General features: G+C 46.6%; 1 protein-coding gene across 1 annotated transcript in view; it reads left to right on the plus strand.

Moving 5' to 3' along the window:
• Positions 1 to 12,117: 12,117 nt before the first annotated feature.
• LOC144941968 (cadherin-7-like) overlaps positions 12,118 to 20,298 on the plus strand; it is a 131,523-nt gene continuing 123,342 nt past the window's right edge. Inside the window, exon 1 of the mRNA XM_078868532.1 lies at positions 12,118 to 12,673. The gene's annotated coding sequence lies outside the window, so the exon portion shown is untranslated. The remainder of the gene's footprint in view (positions 12,674 to 20,298) is intronic.

The raw sequence follows: 20,298 nt of genomic DNA on the forward strand, positions 1-20,298 counted from the left end.
AAATGACACCTTTGCAGCCATTCTAGAACACCATGAAAATGTTACATCAGTCACTCAGTAATGAATGTCATCATCTGTATTATGTATTCAACGTGAACGTGCGGTTGTGGTGTGTAGACATTGTTACACAGACACCTGTCTGGGTTTCAATGCCGATCATGGTGCGCTTCAGTAGCTAATAAACCCCTGGGCTGGATTTCAGTGTATAACCTTCCGTCCAGGCGAAGTCATGATCGATGGGGATGCAAAGGTGGTTGGTGTAGGTGTACCTGGCACGAAAGCCATGTCGCGTAGCCAGCAGGCCACAATAAGCGTTCATTCGTAGACGCATTTCTCAGCCTATCATCGTAAATTCATAGGTGTGTGTCAAAGAAACGAATGGTTGCTTTAAAAGTATTTCATCTCCAACATTGTTGTTGTTTTGAACTCCTGGTTACTTTCAACACACGCATTATGTCAAGTGGTTCAATTTGGAATTGATCAAATGATAATACTAATATAATGAGAAGAAAATTGATAATCGCCTTTATCAATCCAGGAAAGTTTAACCGAGCCTCAAAAGTATTTTTTTCAGGAGGATTCTGCAACGAGATGTTTGCCAAATTCCTTCAGCAGAGCCTTGCCACTTGGGAGGAAACTAGGGCACCGAAAGAAAGTTTTCAAGCAAAGCTGGTTAAGGCTCAAAATGTGTCCACACAGATGGGTTATATAATCTATTGTTGTAATTGCCATCCCCCTGGCTGCTTTGCAGCGCGCGAACCTTCAACACCTGCTGTGGGCAGGCAGTGGCTCCCGTCCAATTGCTGAGCAAGCTCATCTACCCGCTAAGTGCGTTGAGCTCTGTAAAGATGTAAAGAGAGAAGGGGCATATTCTCTCTCGGGGGCTTGGTCCTCGGCGGGTGGACGAAGCGAAGGTGGCCAAATAAAACAAGGTGGGAGGGGAGGGGGGGCGATTGACTGAGTAGCCCCTCTCTGGATTCGCCTGCCGCAAAGGGCACCACTCACAACAGAGGGTGGAAGGAGCGGGAGCCATTGACTGAAGAGCACAAAGGGCGTGGAGGTGAGTGGTCAATTAAGGTCGAGTTGGATTGCATCCCGATGCTCGCTTGTTTTAAGCACTCGCTGTACAGGTAAAATCATCATGATGACGACGACGACGACGACGATAATAATTCTCCACACGCTGCCCAAACACCCCGACACCATCATTGGGTTACAAGCCGTTGCGCAAACCTGCACCATAGGGGCCGTCCATAAATGACGTCACGCACCGGGGGGGGGGGGGGGGGTCAGACATTGGTGACGATGTGTGACGAGGGGGGGGGGGCATTTGAGAAATGTGACGTCACGTAAAAATGCGCAACTTTAAATAAATATAGAATTGTTATAACAACACCCCTACAACATCGGAGTGCAGCGCCACATTAAATACACACTACAATGACAATAGTTTAAAGCTATCTAAAGCATGTTTTAATGGTTTTGGGTGGGTCTGACTTTTTTTGACGCCGTGTGACGAGGAGGAGGGGGGGGGGGTCAAAAATCGTCCAAAATCGCGTGACGTCATATATGGACGGCCCCATACCACGAGAGACCGTTTGGGTCATTGTCGGAAGAAACCCGAGCAACTCGGAGAAAACCCACACGCAGCGACGCGAGGCCGTGACGCTCAGCACCCCCACCTCCAGACAACAGCTTGGAGCCTCACGCCCACTACGACATCTGGCAAGTCCGAGTAGTGGCCGATCCAAGCAAGTTCTAACTGGGCACGACAACTGCTTTAGCCTTGCGAGGCCGACGGGATCGAGCCCGTTAGAGTGATTTGGCCGCAGGCATAGAGAAGTCGTACGCGCGTGCACACACACACAGGTTTTCGTCTCTTTCGCTCTCTCAGTGCATTCGCTTTTCTCCCCCCCCTCTACCCCCGCCCTAAGAAAGTAGAGTGTGAATGCAGAAGAGCGCATTAATCATCGCCTGGACCACAGCCCGCTCCCACTCCCGTCGCACTCATGCGTGGAGAGGCTTCTGCACGGGCATGCAGATTGCGACTCGCACAATGACTTCATAGTGCGCTCCACCAAAGACTGTCGTAGCGGCTCAGATGGGGGGGGGGGGAGAGAGAGAAAAAAATACAATAAGCGCCACACTCGGCGTGACCATCAGAATGCTAAAGTTGCCGCTGGCTTTTTTTGCCCCTCGTTTGCATTTATCAGTGGACAGGCGCCCTGGGAGCGACTTTTCGCGATGAGAGAGCGAGAGAGATGGGTCGGTTGGGCTATTGCGCTGCTTGATCGCTGCAGGATTTATTGCTGCAAATTATGAAGTGAATCACTTCTCCGTGAGTGAGAATCACCGTGGAAAAGTGAACGGGGGTGAGAATCCCCGTAGAGGAGATTCATTCTATATTTGAAGTTTTCGTGACTGCAAGGATCCATACTCTTTGTTTTTTTCGGTAAAGTCACGTAGGTGAAAACTAAATAAAAAAGAAAACAACTAAATTAAATCACGACGTTTCGGAAGCAACACAAGCCTCCGTCATCAGGTGTGACTGCTCCAGCAAAATTATTTTATACGCTACAGTAATTTTGCTGGAGCAGTCACACCTGATGACGGAGGCTTGTGTTGCTTCCGAAACGTCGTGATTTAATTTAGTTGTTTTCTTTTTTATTAAGTTTTCACCTACGTGACTTTACCGAAAAAAAACCCAAAGAGTAGAGAATCCCCGTGTTTGCAAGCCGCAGTGGTGCGCACGTGTGCAAACGTTGTTTGAAATGTTTATTTCTTCCTCAATCCACTGCTGGATGAAGGCCCTCCCCACACGCTGTGTTATTTTGAAGGTGCTTTGCCACTTTGGTCAGTGCGGGTTGAGAAGTGGGGGGCGGGGGGGCAGAATTGGTGTTAGCCATGGCTGGGAATTGAACCAAGGTCGCCGGATTCATAGCGCAGTGGCTCTTAGCTGCTGCACCACCACTCCGCTCACGAACTCTTTTACTGTGACCTAAATTTCAGTTTCATATGTTGTGTGTGTGTGTGTGTCCGTGACTCGCCCAGTGCCCTGACACATCGTATTTATAATTCAGTAGCATTGTAAAGTGCCTTGTTCTAAATCAAACCCAAAGACCCCAATTTCACCCTGGTCAGACCGTCGGTGCTGAAAGTTGCTGTTAGCGAGCCCCCACATCATAATGATGCAAATTATTTACCTGAGAAGGCTCACTGAGTCTGTAGTACAACACGTGTGTTAACATCCAAGCGTGATGATTATATCGCTTAACCTTCCGATTGGCCCCACAGTGGGGAACGTTATGTTGCAGTGTACATAATAATAATAATACCACTTTTATACTCGGGAAAAAATTCAAAGAGTCTCAGGACTTTTTATTTTTTTAATGAGAGTCCACGTAGCAAAGGGATGTTTTGGCTGATTCCACTGTGCGATTTGCTCGTGGGAGGCAACTGCATTCCTGTGCTCGGGTGAAACCCCATGCACACTAGGGGGTGACTTTCAGCACTGCCAACTCTTTGCCTCCCCTCCGATGAGCGCGGTTGGCTACATATGGTTTGAAAGAAGTTCAACATACATACACCTCGCCCACCCCATGTCTACAACACGTGGCGAGCCCTGGCGGTCACCCGTCCGAGTATTACTCAGTCTCAATCATATCTAGCTTCCGAGATCTGACGAAAATGGGCACATTTATGCTTATCTGACCGAAGGATTTTTTTTTATTGGATGTGGCCTGTCGGATGATTTACGTAATCGATGACCCAACCGACAATCAGTTTGATGACGTGACGAATCGATGAAAGGAAAAGGTTGGGACAAAAGTGTCTCCTGTGCCACCACATGTGACCCTGGACGAGAATCAGACACGTGATGAGCCCCTTCGTTGAGCTATCACTTGTGGCCAGGTCGCTTCTACATAAGTAACATTTAAAAATACTTTTTTAAAAACACGCTTTAATGAAATGTAGCGTACTCGTAATGGCAGAACTCCACGACATAAGGGACCATGGTGAGTTACAGCCAACGTTAGTTGAGCGTGGACAATTAGACCCAAGCCGAAGCATAACATACAAACTAATGTTTTTTTTTATAGAATATAGTATTGTCATCAGTATGACATAAGTATACCAAGTTTGCAGTCGATACCACATTGGGAAGTGGGTTAAAATTGAGTTACACGATTTGAGGATACGACAACAACAACACACAGAGTGAGTTAATAGAAAGCGTGTAAAAAGATGGTTAAAATATAGTTTTTATTTTCCATGAAAGAATATAGTATTGTCATCTGTATGACATAAGTATACCAAGTTTGCAGTCGATACCACATTGGGAAATGGGTTAAAATTGAGTTACACGATTTGAGGATACGACAACAACAACACACAGAGTGAGTTAATAGAAAGCGTGTAAAAAGATGGTTAAAATATAGTTTTTATTTTCCATGAAAGAATATAGTATTGTCATCAGTATGACATAAGTATACCAAGTTTGCAGTCGATACCACATTGGGAAGTGGGTTAAAATTGAGTTACACGATTTGAGGATACGACAACAACAACACACAGAGTGAGTTAATAGAAAGCGTGTAAAAAAAGAATCTAAATGCTTTATCTGTTAACATAAACGTAGATGTTGATTTCAAATGTGTAATGATTTTCCTGCCCTTCCGATACTTTGCACTCGTGTCGTATTTTCATATTTGTTGTTGTAACTTTATGATCCACTCCAACTGGGCATCTGTGATGAAGAGCTTTATAGCTCATCGGATTCCTCCAGTGTAAATAAAGATTCTGATGAGCAGGACTTGATCATGTCAGGTCTTGTCAGTTCATTTAAAATACATGTATGTGTATTGTAGCTTTGTGCTTATCGATCGTAAAATTGTGTTCCGTTATAGCTGTATAAAAGTTTTTAGTTTGGGCCTCGTTGGGATCTTAATTATACCCAAACACACACCACGTAGCGCTAATGTTTATACGATTCACTGTGCTGGTGTGACCATGTATCATGTAAAACAAAGCGCATGACGGACACTAATTCTCAGGCCGTGTGCGAGCCCAGCCTTCGTTTCTAAGTTCTCGCAGTGTACGCTTCTCTAAACTAATTTGAGCTTCACCCAGACAACTCATTGTGGTGAAGAAAATATAAAGAAACTTCAAATGTTCTAATCAAAGTGTATTCAAATACGTTGGGCAACGTGTTTTGTGTTTTTTTTAGAAGCAAGTGGTTTCTCATCAACGTCCACTCCGGGCATTGTGTGCTGTGATTTACGCATTGTTTATGCCGCAACGGTTCATCGATTTGTGGGTTGTGTGTGGTCGGGAATGGTGTGCGTATTCTCACCTCTTCTAAGGCGTCGTGCCACCGTGGTAGAGTGGGCAAAATGCCCTCTGGAGGAGTGCTCATGGCCTCGCTTTAGTGGAGGCTGTTCTGCAAGCAGTGACTTGAGCAGGAAATCGCAGGGCTGCAGCTTGACCATTTTTTTCCCCCGCTCACGTTTTAACTGTCTGTGAATGGACGGAATCCGCCACGCGTTATATTAACTACATCCTAGACTATTTATTTTAATCAAATATCTTTTTATGCATCGAATGAGTATTTCTTTTTGTTGGTGGGTCGTCCACATTTGCATTCGAAGTGATCCTATCAAGTTTTACAAACGTTTTATAAATTTGTTACGTAAGACAAATGTGTAAAACGGAAACAATCCGTAGATGTACATGTTGGCATCGCTTGACACAATGCTCGTACGTGCATTGTCGTGCGCACAGTAAATAAAGATGTAAGGGAATAAACATACGAGTGAAATCGTAACAAAGCGTGCGTCGTACGTAAAGGCTCTGCCCTGAGCCTTGGCATATCTCAGACAGATGGTCTGCGGCTGTGTTTGGCTGCGTGTAATGTGAGGAGCGCGCGTACACTCGCATACGGCTGCTCTTCAAGACGAACGGTTACATTTCCCACTCATCAGAGATGCACATGGAATACATAGATCGGATTGTTACTCACGGATGTACAATCTAATAATGCTCCACAAGGGCCAGAGAGTCGAGGCTTGGCACAAATATGGTCAAGTGTATGCTTGCAATGAGACAAATCTGAAAACCTTCACAAATGTATTTGTGCCCAATATAATGTGGCCCCGAGGTTGATTGGTTTCACTCAAGGGAGAGGATCAGCACACATTTCTACGTTGCTCAAGGCTCGTGACAAACACTTAATATATGGTCTCCATCATCAATGAACCTAGTAAACTGCCTCCCAATGGTGGGTGAAACTAAAGGCAATGTAATGAGAGCAAACAATGCAACTGCTTACAAATACACAAAACCCGTGACCAATTCACACTTAAATAGAACCTAAGCAGATCGGTGTCCAGTTCGTACTTTGATAGGAGACGGCCTGAAAATACCCAGTGCTGTAGGTTTGGGCTGCTAGGTGGCCTGGAGTAGGCAGTACACAAATGTACGCTTTGGTCTATCCGTGCAGACCTTTGACTGTTATCCACTAATGTGAATGGATTTTCCATGTGTACTCCACTTTCCTCCTCCATGACAGATTCCTCATGGATGGAATTGTCCAAACATTAAAAAAAACACGTGACTCTCTTGACAAAGCGAGTTCCTTAGGGCCCGTACATAAATGACGTCACGCACCTAGGGGGGGGGTCAGACATTTGTGACGATGTGTGACGAGGGGGGGGGGGGGGTTTGAAAAATGTACCGTTACATCAAAATGCGCAACTTTAAATAAATATAGACAACACGTTCTACTTAATGATAGACTTTTTGATGAAAAAAAATTTATCCTACACATCAGAGTGCAGCGCCACATTGAATACGCACTACAATGACAATAGTTTAAAGCGATTTGAAGCATGTTTTTTATATTTTTGGGGGGGGGGGGGGGCAGAGCTTTGTGACGTCATATTTGAGGGGGGTCTGACTTTTGTCCAAAATCGCGTGACGTTATTTATGGACGGCCTCTTATTGAGACGAAGTGCAGGTTTCCTGGGCAATGGGTATAACATTGTGATTCGTATTGTAGAGTTGAACAGTTCAACGCTGAGAATAGATTGAACAGCACATACAAAGATGTGACATTGCATGTACAAGAGCTTAGCCTTGTGAAATGTTTGTTTCGTTGTGTCTCAGACCAAGGACTCTATACGGTTGGGAAACTGTGGCCAACCACACGGTCGCGATGGGACTTCTCTGCTGCCACCTGCTTTCTCGTCATTTACAACTCTGAATTTTCAAGCTGAAAATGTGTTCAAATAAAAGTGGTGAAACAACACACTCGGAATTACAGTGAGAGACTGGCGGAAGACCTCGTGGATATGAGAATGCATGCTAAATTATGGATCTCGTATTGAAATCTTACGGAAGTGGGGGCGTGCTGATGGAACAGTGGGTTAAAGCACTATTGGTGATGGATAGGAACGATGGCAGAACGGTTAGCCAGAGGAAAGAATGTGTTTGAGAGAGGACGACCATCACGGATATGGAGTGATGAGATGAACTCGCGTGCAGGAGTGAGATGGTACGTGGCATCGTAAGACCACGAGGTATTGTTGACGCTTCAGGGAGACATTCAACCAGCGGTGGACAGACCATAGCTCAGACAATCCATACGAGTCCAAAAATAAGACGACCATGTAAGTAATTACTTTATTTCCGGCAACACATTTCTCGTGCAGAAGTAATATTTGAGCTCCGGTAACAAAGGCTCGGGAGGACCGCAGTTACGGTTACAGTGTTCAAAGGATGTTGTGGTCTCATGCACAGGAGTGCCTGTTGGTGGCGCCTCTAGGGGGCAGCACTGAAAGCCTGTGGAGGGGGGATGAGAGTCTGAGAATCTCCAATTTTCCACGTGGGGATTTCTCTTGGCACTGGTTAAATACTCAAACAAATGGCCAAGGCAGGACCCATAGTTAAAAAAAACTGGTTTTGGAGACTCGGTGGTGCTATATACTGTATTTGTGTTGTGAGGCCCTATTATAGCTCACATTTCATCACGACAATCATCATCATCAACCATGGTCACTCCACTCCTGCACAAAAGCCTCCCAGGCCACCGCCAACCATCGTGATTCAACAATGCAACAACCTACGCATAAGATGAATCCATCACTCCATCTCCCCCGTGGACGTATTTTTGGATGAACAGTATTCCATTCCTTGACTTTCACTCCATCAATATGTTTAGCCATTGGCAATGATCCCATCTAAAGCGACATTTTACATTAAATTAAAATTCCATATAAAATGTTGGAATTATAGAAAGAATATTAATCAACATGTTCTGGAAATGATCCCAGGTAAATGAAGTAATAATATACAGTAAGTCTGTTGTATATGCGCTTTAATTGATCATACTAATATTATAGTACTATGATATACTATGATATAGTACTAGTTTACTTGAAACATTTTAATCATAGCATCATGATGGCATTGTCATGTCAGTTTTTATGATCCACGTTTGTGACGACACATTTGCAATGATATTTGACAAATAAGCCGTTGGCATACCACATAATCCCATTCATTCAAAAAAACATGCTGTTTCATAATCCCATTCTCTGCACGAGGTTTAGTCTAACAGGCAAATTCAAGCCAACTGGTAGGTCTGCTGAATGGAATATCCACACAATGAGAGAGCCCAAACCGCACGCTAGCGTTTGGGAATGCATTCAAACTTTTCAAACGCATGTCAGTGAGTCCAACACCCAACATCACCTCCGACCTTTGCCTTCACCAAGCTTATGTTGTACTCTCTCTCTCTCTGTCTGTAAACCTAAATATTTCCCTGAGAAGGCCAGTTTGTTGACATGGCATGGGGGAGACCTTCATCCAGCAGTAGTTTTTCGAAGGGATGCAACGTCACGTGCTGTTTTTTTCAACGTTGTAAATATTGTTATAGACTGACAGTAATCATAGTCATTCATAATTAAATAAAGATGGCTGTGTAAAGTCAAGGCGTAAGATACATGAGCAAAACAAAAGTAATGTACAGCAAGTGCGCTCAACAAAGATATTTGCTTAAGGGGCACAACTGCGAAACAAATCGGACCGTCTATGCCGAGGGGCTACCCGAGCTAACTTAATTACTGAAGGTGGACCGAGATACCAAAGTGATTAAAGCAGCGAGCTTCAGCAGCGTGGAGTGCTGATGATAAACTTAACCTGATCGTTATGTTCCAGTGCGGGTACTATTAATCGCAGTACTGCAAATAACTGTAAGGTGAATCATCGTGCTACTGCAGTGTATACCTAACGAACATTGTAATTGTACGAGTTTACTGCACTTTTAGTAGTTACAGCCCTATCTATCTATAGCTACCCATCTATCCACTGGTGGATGCAAGCCTTCCCACGCTGTGTTGCGCATGGGATGGGATGGATTATTTGACCATACTTCCCCGCGCTGGTCAGTGCGGGTTGATGATGGGCCTAGATTATAATTTACCGTTAATTTTAGCCGTGACTAGGAATGGAACTTAGGTGCCTGGCCTCAGCCCCGTGTGATAATCACTGTGCCACCGCTCCACCCCAATACTATGCACTATTCTTTTTTTAATGTCATAAGGGTGAATGTAGGACATGACTTGATTGAATGAGAAGTCCGCTCACTGCCGTGTTGTATCTTAAAATACAGATTCCCTCCATCACCACTGTAGGCGTAATATAATGTTGCGGCAAGCGCTGTTAGCGAGCACCTATTAAGGCCAACACGGCACACAATGGGGGTGGGTGTCCAGCATCATGCCCGGCCGCCTTTGTCCCCCTGTGTTGATGTTTGCACCCCGCAAGCAGGTACTGTACTCCTTCGAGGCTGAGTCGATCTAGGAGGAGGCGGAGGAGCTGCTCAGATTACCGTGACCGATGTTGGCCGTGAGCGGGGAAATGGAACTCGTGTGTGGTTCTCACACACACACACTGTGTGGTACACACACACACTGTGTGGTTCACACACACACACGTGTGCGGTCCACACACAGTGTGGTTCTCACACACACACACTGTGTGGTACACACACACACTGCGTGGTTCACGCACACACACGTGCGCGGTCCACACACACTGTGTGGTTCTCACACACACACACCACGTGTGTGGTTCTCACACACACACACCACGTGTGTGGTTCTCACACACACACACCACGTGTGTGGTTCTCACACACACACACCACGTGTGTGGTTCTCACACACACACACCACGTGTGTGGTTCACACACACACACACACGTGTGTGGTTCACACACACACACATTGTGTGGTTTACACACACACACTGCGTGGTTCTAACGCACACACACTGTGCCACACGGTGACATTGGTATTCCAAGTCCTGCCTCTGCGCCTCTCGCCGCGACGTGCGGATGGATGTCTCTGACTCTCACTCACGCACAGCGGCAGATGCGCTTGCTGGCTCGTGCACCAGGCTCCGCTACATTACACGTAACACACGGGCATTTTTTGTTGTTGGTTGCGTTTATTCTACAGCACGTGGCTTAATTTCTCGTGGAATGTTTTGCTTCCCGTGCGGTGAAATACTTTTCCGGAGCTCAGCCCCGGGCGGACTTGCTCCGGTTAAAATCACAAGCCCCAGATTGTCAGCACCCCATCCGCTGGCCCTGACAAACTCCGAAGTGTTTGTTGGTGTTGTGCCCGATTTTTTTTTTAAACCCCCTCTTGCGTCGCGGGAGAATCGGGCGAGATGTGTGCTCGCCTCTTCAAAAAAAAAACGATCCATCCCGCGCACTCCAATGCAGACACGGGGCTCGAATGCAGAATGTCAGTTCCCCGCGGGAGGATTCGAACATCGCGCTACAGATGTTGCCTCTCGAAAGCGGCATGACTCGAAACATATTTGTCACAGCCATTGAGTCTCACGCTGTGGTGTCCTTGATATATTAAAAACTGTGCGACTGGATTGGCGGGCGCTCAGGGTAGAGAGTGGTGATGCCATGGGCGAGCCCACTGCGCTGTATGTTATTATTCACCAAACCGATGCTGGGTAGGTGACCCCACTGGTACTCGCTCGGGTGGTTAAGTATGGGGGGGGGGTGAGATGACAGCCCCCCAGTGCAATGATGAACTCGGCATGAGCGAAACCTGCATCCGGCAAGTGGCCTGCGAAATATATTACAGCTCACGCGTTAATTACTCAACATTTAATACTGGTAAGTATCACAGCACAAAACAATACGTCTAATCACTTGGGGTCGTGGATAGTTGTACTAAACATTTTTTTATAAATCGCCGTGCTGTGTTGACATATGGAGCGGTGTACACTGAGAGACGTGCAGCGTGACGCTTCTCCGTGTGATGAGTTGGGAAACAGCAGCAGCAGCAGTAGTCTCAGCGTCTCTACGAGAATGGCAATTGTGGTCGATACTGTGTCGGTCCACTGCCGTCGTGTAAAGGCGTGCACGACCGAGACTCCAGCGGGCTCGTATATAGGCTACTGTATGCCGTAGTGCCCCTCCATCCCTTCCCGGCTCCCTCCTGCTTTGTATAATTAACACGCAGTGGCAATCAATAAGGCACAAGGCACGCGAGCCGCGTACGATGAGCGCACATTATTTTTTTGACACACGCACGCACGCACTGCAATTGCGCACATATACATGCACAATGTTTGCATACAGAACGACACAATTGATGCTCACACACACACACAACCGTGTAGTTATTAAATCACGTATGTAGATTGTGTGTGTCTGTGTGTTCTTAAGACGCTGTGGGGAAAAAAATGTATCGGGCTCCGGAGCGCAGCGCACCGTGAGATACGTCCTCCATCACAATGGCTCCTCGTCTCATCCAGCACGGTCTCCTCCCTCCAATGGATGCACAATGCGGCTCTCAGATCCCTCCCTCCCTCCCTCCGCCCGAGCCTGGCTCCTCCTGCTGTGGTGGTGGTGGGGCAGTGATTCCCTCATTCCTCCCAACCCCCCCCCTCTTTCGCCCCATCGCCCATCCGTCCCATCCAAGCCACTGCCCCCGCCTCCATCCCCTTGTCTCTCCCTCCCCACCCACCCACACACGGCACGCCAGCCAGCCAGCCACAGCTCCCACCCACCCACCCGACAAGCCATCCCGCCCGCCCCGAGCTTATCTCAAGTGCGGCGGCTCGTTTCTAGCGGAGTTCAGTGCGGGACGGGGCGTGCATCCCGCACCGAGTTGCGTGGCCCACGTCGGGAATTGGTCCCATGCAACGCCGCGACTTAGAGCATCGTCGTCGTCGTTGTTATCATCGCCAGATACCCACTGTGCGGTGTGTGTGTGTGGGCATCGAGATAAACACAATCAGCCGCAATGGGTCAGTAAGGTTTCATTGAATTGTTAAAGCGCAAGAAGATTTCGTCCGAGCGCTTTGCGGCGAGGGGGCGGTGGAGTGACTTGGGATAAAGCGCTCGCTCTGATCGTCGAGAAGGAAGGAAGGAAGAAGGGAAGGACTGACAGAAGCACGAGACAGAGAGACGTGAGCTCGTACAACTGAACGCACGGCAAACAGGAGCGAGGCGCTTGCGCGGTAGTGGGTGGGTGGGGGGGTTGCCTGAAGCTCATCGCATCTCATCCTGCACCGCTCTTCGCCACAGCGCCTCAGTCTCTGCTACTCGCCTTCCCGGCTCGGTGTTTCTGCTCTCCGAGGGGTAAGTTGTGCGGATAGACGCGTGCCAAACATCTGCCTCCAATTGATGCGCTCGCGGCTGGTGATGCAGCCGACGTTCTGGATGTTCCGAGACAATTGTCCCTATCCGCTGTGCGCGTGTGTGTGTGCGTTTGCGCACCTTAAGGTGCACCTAGCCTGGCACAAGCGCCGTGAATGACGTCTTCGCCACTTAGTGGCGGACGGCGGTTGTTGTTGTTTTGCTCCGTGATGGAGAGTTGTGTGTGTGGGGTTTTTTTCTTTAAGCTTCGTGCCAACCCATGCTGTGAAATCCGACTGTCAATCCGAATGCTTGTCTATGCATAAGTGACTGGGTGCCAGTTTGTGTGGCATTGCTTGTTGTTGTGTGTGCGCGTTAACAAATCTCCTTCTTTAGATTTGCGTGTTTGTGCCTTCTGATGATGTTTGTGTGCGCGTGTGTGCATACGCATGGGTAGGTGTGCGTGTGTATGTAGGGGAGCGGTAGTGTGGCGGTTAGCGCGCAGCGCTACGAACCTGGCGACAACGAGTTCGATTCCCACTCACGGCCAACACCAAGTGACGATTATCGGAACCGGTGCTGGGCCTCCTCTAGGTCGACTCAGCCTCAAACGAGTACCCGGTGCGATGTGTAAACATCGCCACTAGGGGAGACAAAGGCGGTCGGGCGTGGTGCTGGCCACCCCACCCCGTTGTGTGGCGTGCCGGCCTCTCATAAGCGCTCGCCAACAGCACTTGCCCCGACAGTCTGTTAAGGCTATCCGGGGGATCTTTGTTTATGAATGTTCTGTGTTCACTGTATTTAAATACCCTTGCGTCCGTTCGCAGTGTTGTATGTGAGAAGCCTGCAAACATCCATGGGCGGCGTAGCTGCCTTTGGGGGTCCAAATAATGGGCTGTTCTCATGATTTGTTCTCTGCATGAGCTGCTCTTCGTCAGAGTCGGCAAAGTGAGAAGCGATTGAAATAAGAGATGGGTTAAAAATAAATTGCAATCATTGATTAATGAGGCAAAAAAAACAATCTGAGCAATTTCTCCATCATCGTATACAATATCGCCGGCATTTGAAATGGTAATTTACGTTATTTCAAATCGAGGCAATCATTTCTCTCCAAGTTTTTTTTTTGTTACACTAAATTCTGACGGCGTGATACGCTGCATACTAAAAGCTTTCAATTGAATTGAGTAAACAGCCCAAATACGCCATTTAACAGCAAATCAATATCGTTTTGCACCTGAAGTCATTTTTATTCAACAACAACAAGAAAACCCACCCCTGAAAATGTTTAGTTGACAGCTAATTAATCAATTTTGCGGTCTTATAGAACAAATGTGTGAAATCTAGGATGACATTTGGAAACTGTCCACGTGTGATATGAGTGAATCCATCAGGCGCACACCTCAATGAGATCCTCGGTCTCAGAGTTCATGGCTTGAAAACCACCTCGGGTCAAGTTAGAATGCCCACGTGCATAATTATGCTTCACAATCGCCACGGGTTATCAATTACATCTTCACAACAAGTATACGTGGGTATGTGTGTGTACACTCTTCACCTGGGCTTGTTGGTGTACAGTAAGCAAGTAAGTCGTAATGGCCACAGGGTGTGCACCCACCGTGTGAGATGTGATCGTGTTGACAATAATTGTTTGAGCCCTCTTTATTGTTTGACACGATTATAAGGTCCGCATTACACGAGCACTTAAATTGTACAGCCCTTTTATAAGTGGGATAATTGGCGTGGGTATGGGTGGGACTTAATTTAAAATCCCAAAATCACCAAATGCAACGATTCATAATTTGATGTGACGACTTTTAATCCGTATTATACCTATTTAATTTTAATTACGCTGTTTAAGCTTGACACAACAAAACTACTAAACTGTGCTGGCTCCCAGCGGAGGACCATTATTTTGTCGAGAAGTTCAAAGAAAAACAATAAAATCTTAAAACATAAAATTGCTCGATAATAACCGCCAGTTACTTCACCTAGTTCCACAGAAAACAAACAAAACCGTGATCGTCACACATTCATGTTGGAAGCAATGCCCCACAGAGAGCGGCGGATACAATTAGGACAAGCTTGGGTCCCACGTGATTCATGAAAAATCAACGTTATTAGCTTTCAGTAGATTATTACCGTGTTTGAATCTGCCCTAGTGGCAACGAAGGTAAAGGCAGTCGGTTCACACGTGGGCTGCGTAAGCCCCCGAGATTAATCCCTGCAGGATATCAGCAAAACCACAGCAAAGATTCATGTCGGAGGAGGAGATAAGGCGTGGAAGGCGTCTGTTCCCCACACGTTTTACTAGGGCATTGCCTAGCGGCGCACGATGCGAGTATCCGATCGTGTCCTCTATCTCTCCAGCCCATGGCATGGCAGCTGTGCGTTGAATGCAAAGGCACATTGTGTTGCCAAATCTGGCAAATGTAACGTGGACATGCAAATAAACAAACAAACAAACGCACCATCTAGAATAAAGACTACAACGAAACAAAAACGACAACTGAATTGCGGTGTAGTCGTGCAACTGACCTATCAGTGAGTTAAGTGAATTACAGCCAAGAATTCTTTGGGACAATTCAGCACGTTTTCTTATAACGCAATGAAGGTGTGTGCTCTGCACCATGTGCCCAGGTAACCGTGGAGGAGGTGATCCTCTTGAGTAGCAGTTGATCTTTCGATTTAAAGCTTTCGTGACTGTAGGGATTCATCTTCTTGGTTCTTTCGGTAAAGTCACGTAGAAGGAAAATAATAAAATAATAAAAATAAAACATAATAAAATAATTCTCACGACGTTTCGGCCACAACGCAAGCAGCCGTCTTCAGGTGGAGAACAGGTCTGTCAAGTAGACAGAGTGTGCATGTGACTGTCTACTTGACAGACCTGTTCTCCACCTGAAGACGGCTGCTTGCGTTGTGGCCGAAACGTCGTGATAATTATTTTATTATGTTTTGTTTTTATTATTTTATTATTTTCCTTCTACGTGACTTTACCGAAAGAACCAAGAATATAGCAGTTGATCGTAAAATGTGATTGGGAAGAGACATGGTGGTTTGAGGAAAGCTGTAGATATTTTTGTATCACCTCAATATAGGAATCAAACTGGGTCGGTCTGGATACTGAGTCCAGCCGTGCTCGCCTTCTCGTCCAAGTCGGCTCGACAATTGAATTGAGCCAGTGAAATAAGTCATATATTTCCCTTCAAAGAGCACGGCAGATGGCTGTGTTGTGGCGGACACATTTTCCGAACTGCAATCGGAAAGGGGAATGGGTTAAAATACACAATCTCACATCTCTGGCATTAAATTACATTTACGCTGAGTGTGCATGTGACTCTGGGCGAATGGGTTACTGATGCTTGTCCGATTGGACTTTGCGTGGCACGGGACGAGAACGCATCACGATGAGCCGCTCGCGAAGTGGGCGAATAAATACTGAATAGCGTTGGCCATTAGTGTATCGGCCTGCTAAGAGGGCCGGTCTTTGGGCAGATAAATAGTGGATGGGGCTGTCGACAGAAATCCGTCAGCTTGCCTAAACGTCCACCGGTGGGTCGAGGCGTCCCGGCGAGTCCCGTTCTCCGTGAGCAGCAGGTCCTCGCTCGAATTGCACGCCCACCTTGCAACCCGCTCAACTTCGTAGCCGCTAATTACGAGGCTGGCTTCGCTTAATTGGTACCCAATTAATGCATTTGATGTGCACATTTCCGAGGGCGACATGAAAGTGTAAGGCGAGGGAAATGCATCTGCGGCGCGCGCGAAAAATGTGGGTCGCGGGTTTAACGCGTTGGGAAATCATTCATCGTGCATCATTTGTGCGCATGCGGTTATACACATGGCATGTTTGCGCCGCATAATTCGAGCTATTCTGTGTGCCCTGATAGAGCAAAGCCTGTACCATATTGCGGTATGTGGTGTTCCAGCAGGAGGGCGTTCGTGTGGACATCTAATGTAACAAACAAGGCTCAACAACAGGGGCCAATGGGTTTTATTTCTTTGTAAGTGTAGCGACTGGTGCATCACCCGTTGTGTTGAGGCTACGGTGTAGCCGGTAGCGCAGCGACACGCGGTCCAGCAGCCGTCTGAGTTGCGTTTGTTGGCGCTTGCGTTATGATGGGGGGGGGGGGGGCACGCGTGCGAGTGCTACACTGTGCGTCGTGAGACCTGGCCTCGGACACGCCGGGCTCACGGTTGTGTTTGGACGGTCGCGACTTACAAACCAAAAAAAGGGCTTTGGTATTTAATAGCCAGCGGCCAAACGGGCGCTGCCCACTCACGGGCAATGGATAGGCAAGCGAGTGAGCATCATCCACTGCTGCGCGTCCGAGTTAAATATTGAACCTGCGTTCTCTGACCCTGGCGGCAGAGGCTGATTTTCGCAGGACGTTGAAGTCCACCCTGTTCTCGTCTGTCCAGAATGGGTTGGCGTGAGCTGTAGCCGACCCACACTTTGCCCCACCGAAAAGTGATATCCCCCCACCGCCCCCGATTGGATTGTTGCAGTATTACGGTTTGGCCATGAGGGGGCAGGGGAAGAGAGGCAACACGAACACGTTTCCACTCCATTAAGAAGGAACTGAACACAGCTGGGCACTTGTGAGACGGTTACTTTGGAGGTCAGATGTCTGAGCTTTATATATATATGTTATAAAGGTAGCCGTAAATGGGAATTTTGTGAAAAGTTTCATCTCAGAGCAATGCTTGCAGAATGATGTTGCTGACATTTTGCTAAATTGTGATTCACGACTTTGATTCCTTACAACTACGACAACAAATAACGAAACAAATATTAAAATAGAGAAGTCAATGCTAAAACACGAGGCGTGATTAGTATGCCGCTACTTAAAGGTATGCAATGCGTGCACATGTTTCACTCGAAACAATTCCTCGCAGTTTGTATTGGCTCATACTCTCACCGCGTGTGCACAAACATCGGGAAATTGGCAGCGTCATCGGGATTCCATACGTCGGGGGGGGGGGGACAGTTCTGCTGTTCTTCAAATCTGTGGTTGATTTTACACTTCAGTCCAGTGGGCCGCTTCTTTTTTTCTCTCGTGAGGAACTTTCATGTCCTCTGAAGCACGTCGATCTGGTGGCATAATGTATGCCGTGAGATCAAAAGTAATGAATATAATAATATAATGTAAAGCTCTTCAGAGGAAGGGGATGTTTTCTTTATACTTCAGATTTATATCTAAAGTACTTTTCTAAAAGCCTCCCACCCAGTTCGTCGTGTTTTTGCTTTGTTCGTGCTTTCTCTGCTTGACATTTAGGGTTTTTCAGAGCAGTTGTTTATGACCAGTTTTTTTTCAAATCTCTTTCCTCCAAGATCCATATGTGTCTGAATAGCTTGGCGATGTGGCCGGCCATGATAAAAAAAATATTTATTAAGACACAAAAAACGTTTGGAAACGAATGCATGTGTAAATAATTCATATGCCATATATAACCATATGGGATATTGCATCACAGATATATATATATTTTTCCCTGTGGACAAAACCAGCATAACAAAAAAACAGTTCCAGCCAGTAAAGTAATTTCCTTGCTGTCTGCGGCTAACATCTGTTGTGCACATGGATATGGGTTTAAATATTTGTTTGAAATCACACATAAATAAACTAATGCATTCATTCATTCAATAATTCATTTCGAGTCAAGAATTGCTTTTGATAAATATGGGATGCCCAACAGTGCCGGGTGGCTCATGACTTCAGTTTGCAACACAACAAACAGTACCTCTGGTTTTCAAGTTTCCAGCGTCACATACAGTCAGATTAATGTATGATTGGAGTGTGAAGGCAACGCATGATAATCATAATAATAATGCTGCTCCCTCACAAAATGTGAGCCTCAAGATCATTTGTTCTCCTGGAAAACTGTGTGGGCTCAAAGATGCCTACTCTTAATTATTTCGGTAAAGTCACGTAGGTAAAAAATGAAATAAAAATTAATAAAAATAAAACAATCTAAATCACGACGTTTCGGAGGCAACACAAGCCTCCGAAACGTCGTGATTTTTATTGTTTTATTTTTATTAATTTTAATTTAATTTTTTACCTACGTGACTTTACCGAAAGAACTAAGAGTAGGAATCCTTGCAGTCACGAAAGCTTCAAATCTAGAATCAAAGATGCCTGTCTGTCTGATGGCGAATGCTGATGAGGAGGTTACTGGCATAGCGTTCCAGTTTCTCAATCCACTTCCACGCGGCATCGCCTGACCGTGGAAAAGCAGCGGTACCTTCTGTTGCCTCCTCCAGCTGAAGCCCAAGAGCAGACACCGTTCCCAAATATGATGCCTCCCACCTCACACCGATCTCTCAATGTACACAGTGTATGCGATAGGATGTCATAATCGTCACTGGCCGTGAGCTATCCACTGCTTGGATGAAGGTCTCGCCAAGCCGTTGCCATCTCTCGCAGCCCTGCGATGCAACGATTCATTTGGTACCCGTACAGGATGCGGTGTCGTCGCTTCATCTCATCGGTGGGCGTGATCACGGGATTGTTCCCTGCTAGCAGCAGCCACCGAACATCGCCCCTTCTAGCGACGCGTCCTGCCCAGGCCCACTCAATACGACGTCTCAAACCTGTGTTGGCTCCCTAATGAACGTGTTCCTCCTCCTGAGTCGAATTGCCAGCAATTTTGGTCTATTTTCTCTGCAAATGTCCATGTTTCTGAGCCACATGTCATCGCATGTATCCATAATGTATAATAATACATGCATTTTTTTTGACAAACGATTCACCATGCATTGGCACAGCAGTATATAAAACAACACGAATATAAATATAATCGAATGTCCGTGGCCTTATCCGAATCTTACGGGTACCATGTCACTTCTGTTACAGACATCGCAAATTCTCATGTACTCATGTTTGAATGTGCCTGTTTGTCTATGTGGCTGGCTGAACGGTCTATTTGCTGGCTGACTGCACAGAGGAACGGCTGGCTGGCTGGCTGGCCATTGAGTCAGACATGACTCTTTTTTTGGCCCAATTGTTTTGGCAGATGTCTACACAGCATTAATGCAATCCTGCATGGCTTTCGTATGTTGGGAGCAGTGGCAGATCTCGGCCCTTTTCTTGAACGCCACCGGGGCGTTCGAAGGGCCTTGTGGTATTTGCAACGTCAACAAACGTGCGACAGGCAAACACCGATATCTCCTTTTGCCGTGAAATCGCAACACAAAGAGCCAAAGCTTATGGCTGATATTTCAATCACTTTGTTGCAGCTACTGCGGCCTTTTTCACCCTTCAGGAAGGCGAATAAAAAAACCGATATATACGTATTCCGCTCTGGTATATACTGCGTGTGAATTATCACCACTTAGCTTCACATTTTTATTGTTTTGATTTGTATCGCCAAAACCGAATTGAGTTTTCGCGATCAATATGTGCTCCCGGCTTTAAATTTTAACTCGGCGGGGGAGGGGAGAAGGACTCTGTTTTAGTAACTAAAGTTATTAACTGTCTCTCTCCAGGGACGGCGATGTGTCCTCAGGATATAGGTGAGAGCGACGTGCATTGTCGTCTGTTTTAGGGGGATGTCGTTCAGTGGCTGCTGTCCAATAAATGTGTTTACCATAAACATTCTCTTCTCGAGTGTCAGCTCGCACGCTG

This window comes from Lampetra fluviatilis, chromosome 26, assembly GCF_964198595.1.
Source record: "Lampetra fluviatilis chromosome 26, kcLamFluv1.1, whole genome shotgun sequence".
In the NCBI taxonomy this organism is placed as follows: Eukaryota; Metazoa; Chordata; class Hyperoartia; order Petromyzontiformes; family Petromyzontidae; genus Lampetra; species Lampetra fluviatilis.